This window comes from Chiloscyllium plagiosum, chromosome 37, assembly GCF_004010195.1.
Source record: "Chiloscyllium plagiosum isolate BGI_BamShark_2017 chromosome 37, ASM401019v2, whole genome shotgun sequence".
Lineage (NCBI taxonomy): Eukaryota > Metazoa > Chordata > Chondrichthyes > Orectolobiformes > Hemiscylliidae > Chiloscyllium > Chiloscyllium plagiosum.
Genome location: NC_057746.1, coordinates 16742557 through 16746973, shown reverse-complemented (window position 1 = coordinate 16746973; position 4417 = coordinate 16742557).

The following is a 4417-nucleotide window of genomic DNA, read 5'->3' as shown; positions in this document are numbered from 1 at the left end:
GTGTATTTCTGAGTTATTTACCTATTACATCGATTTTGTACTTACACCCCAAACAATATTCGTTTTCCACTGTATAAATGCACACAGACAGAAGCTGGAAAGGAGTTATCATAAATTCTGCATCACCGTGCTTTACCACAAAGTCAGATGCCAAGCTTGCTAATCTGCCTGTGGAGGAGAAAGTGAGGGCTGCAGATGCTGGAGATCAGAGCTGAAAATGTGTTGCTGGAAAAGCGCAGCAGGTCAGGCAGCATCCAAGGAACAGGAGAATCGACGTTTTGGGCATAAGCCTGAAGAAGGGTTTATGCCCGAAACGTTGATTCTCTTGTTCCTTGGATGCTGCCTGACCTGCTGATCTGCCGGTGGGAGATATAAATTACAATCTTTACAGCATGGTGTACGGTCATGGTTACTGTCTGTTGTAGTCATGATGGGAAGGGATCTTTTGGTGCTCCAGTTTACAGCGCACAATCTCCATGACTTGTACATGACCTGTAAATGGGAAACGGGTATATTGTATTTATTTTGGACTCCGATATTACAGGCACCACGTTTTGTAAGTGCATGGAGTTTTAAGCAGAATGCATAGATGTTTTGAATCTTGCTAATGTGTGAATACTCATTCTATCATTTGTAAGTATACAGGAAAAGAAACGTGAATTGAACTTTGAAATGCAAACTGTAACTTGGTGTAAGGTTAGAAATTGAAAGGAATTTTTCTCATTCTATGCAGTGGTAGATTTATTTGCCGTTCATTCGCAATATGCTTAAAACTTCACGAAATGTGTAAGTGGAAGATTCATCAGCCGTACCCACAGGTAATGCAAAGCAGCACATGATCTGAATGCAATACCATCTATGCTCTCAAAACCAAACGCAACAGTGTCATGAAACCAGCAGATAAAGGAGGAGCCACCGTCAGTCAGTTAAAAAATCACTACTGCAAGGAAGTGAACCATGAGCTGAACAACCAGGAGCACTACAGGTAACTACCCATCGATCCGACCAAAGAACACACTTATGAACCAAACAGACTGATCAAGACTTTTGATCCAATCCCTTAGAGTTCAGTGCACACTCTCATCCCACTTCTCGCATAGGGGACTGCTATTGTCTTCCGAAGATACACAAAGCCAACACACCTGGACATCCTATCCTTTCAGGCAACATATTCTTGTTTGAGAATCTCTCTGGCTATGTCGAGGGCACCTTGAAACCCATTGTACAGGGGACCCCCAGGCTCTGTCATGACATTACAGATTTCTTCAAGAAACACAGCACCCATTGACTAGTCGAATTGGGAACATTCTTCATCAAAATGGACGGTTTGGCACTGTACACCAGCATCCGTCATGATGACAACATCTCGGCAACAGCCTCAGTACCTAATACCTTAAACTTCAATCTCAGAGCACCATCCTACAACTCATCCGCCTTATCCTCGACAGCAACGTTGTCACCTTTGGCCACTAGTTCTTCATTCATACACACGGAGTAGCCATGGGGACCAAACTTTCATGCACAAGTTTGAATAAACTTCTTTTGTTGCACAGGGCCTTTGTCCAGAATTATACACGGGATACATTGATGACATTTTGTTTCCTCTGGCGAGGAGTCACGGAAACGACTACAAAGTGATATCAACAAGTTTCATCCCACCATCAGACTTACCATGGACTACTCTTTAGTATCTGTCTCATTTTTGGACATATGCTCCTCCATCAATGATGGACACTTCACTCTACCACAAACTCACGGATAACCTCACAATGCTGCATTTCTTTAGCTTCTCCTGGAAATATTAAAATAGCCATCCCCTATAGGCAAGCCCTATGCATACACAAAATCTGTTCAGATGAAGAGGAATGTGACGGATACCTATAGGTGCTGAAGGACGCCCACATAACAAACGGATACGATGCTCAGCTCATCAATCGCCAGTTCCGACGTGTCACAGCAAGAAGCCGTAATGATCTCCTCAGGTGACAGACACAGGATATCATTCATTGTCCATATTTCCCGGATGCAGAGAAACTATGCCACATTCTTTGCAGGATGCAACACATTCTCGATGAGTATGCACACTTCGGCAAGACCTTGCCTACCCCTCCACTTCTCACCTGTAAACAACAACCAGACCTTAAACAGAACATTGTTCGCAGCAAACTGCCCAGCCTTCAGGACAACATTGACCACAACACTATACAACTCTGTCATGGCAATTAGAATGTCGCCATAGATACCACCAATACACGTGAGGAGCCCACTCACCATATACACGACAGGTACTCATGTGAATCGTCTAACGTTGTCTATCTCATGTGTTGCAGGCAAGGGTGACTCGAGAAACAGTACATTGACGGGACAAGCAAATTCTTTGACAATGGATGAATTGACATCGCACAACAATTGTCAACGAGGGATGCTTCTTCCCAGTCGGGGAACACTTCAGCAGTCAGGGACATTCGGCCTCAGAAATTTGGGTGCTTGTTCTGCAAGGCGGACTTCAGGATACATAGCAATGCAGAATGGCCGAGCAGAGGCTGATAGCCAACTTTGATACCCAAGAGGCCTCAACCATGACTTAAAGTTCATGTCATATGACAAGTAACTTCACTACACTATACACTCTCACGCACACAAACACTGCCATGCAAGCATAATACACACACACACACTTACACACTCACATACTCTCAAAGATCCTCTCTCATACACATGCTCTCTCTCAGACACACAAACATACATCCACCACACTCTCTTCCATGACCATACCCTCTCACAGGCTTATACTCCAACTCACTCATGCACAAAATCTACTAAACACACACACACACACACACACACACACACATACTCTCTTTCTCCCTGACGTGCACACACACACACACACATGAAAGTCTATGGGGTGAATTTTCATTTGCAGAATTCTATTTGCAGATGTATTTTATTTTGTTAAAAAACACTTAATATGCAGTCAGTCAATGCAGGTAGTCAATCCATGTGATATTTTCTGAATACCTACTTTGGAAATAGAACCTGTCTGACTCAAGATTGGAATACAGACAGATTCTAACCTCACGCCTTTAGTGCATTGTCTGAACTGAAATGTCACCTCTCTTTACAAAATCTTAAGTTATCTATGGAATGTGAGTTGTAAGAAGTTCTGGGATTTGTGTATTAATGAATTGAAACTTGCAACCCATCCTAAAAGATGAAAGATTTAACAGCAAATTGTTCAATATATCATATCAGGTATATGATGCTATGGCCTTACACTATAAATTCTATGAGGACAAAGTGAGGACTGCAGATGCTGGAGATCAGAGCTGAAAATGTATTGCTGGAAAAGCACAGCAGGTCAGGCAGCATCCAAGGAACAGGAGAATCGACGTTTCGTGCATGAACCCTTCTTCAGGAATCAATGAAGATTCCTGAAGAAGGACTCATGCCCGAAACGTCGATTCTCCTGTTCCTTGGATGCTGCCTGACCTGCTGTGCTTTTCCAGCCACACATTTGCAACTATAAATTCTATGTCTTGTAACCCTGCCCTACCAGCCATCTGACGAAAAAGCTGCGTAGTGAAAGCTAGTACTTCCAAATAAACCTGTTGGACTATAATATGGTGTTGTGTGATTTTTAACTCAGTAAAAAAAGATTCAGCAATAATGCATTTTTAGTGGGCACTTGTAGATGCCTCAAAAAGAATTTGTGAAAATTGAAAATCAGTTTGCTTACTTTATCTTAGATACTTGTACATAATTACTATGTTCAAAATATAAATGCATTCTTGGATAATAAGGTTTCCCAAAGACGATTTTTACCCCCAAATTTTCATTGCACTGACAAGCAAGGGCCCCAATTTAACACATTTTTTCAACCTTCTGAATATACTTTAAAAGGGATCGAAATATTCTCCGAAAAATGTGCAGGTCGAAATAACGAGGTTGTGGTACAGAGAACCATGAATTCGCTGTCCAGATTGGGCAATGATTTGATGTCAGCCATGGAGACGCTTGTGTCCAAAGGTTACACATGCACCAGTGGCTACAGGGTTGTCTGTGCAAAATCTTTTCTGATGCCTTTGTGGGTGGCTATAGAAATTATCAAAGAAAATTTGATTTCCAGAGGGAACTAACAGTTACAGAATGAAACGAGAGAAGTGAGAATCAGGGAAATAAAGAGATACAGGAACACTTTCAGAGAAGTACGTCATATTAATATTGACGGGCTGAGGGAGAATGATTTTTAAGTCTGGGCAAGACGACTTTGGTGAATAAGTGGAACACAGTTTTACTTTTCCTGCTATTGAAGTGACGAAACGAATTCACACCTTGTTCTTGTCTTGATGGATTCACTTGTGTTGTGGCGCCACAGTCTTATCAGACCATAAGGGCTGCTCCTCATGAGAGAGAG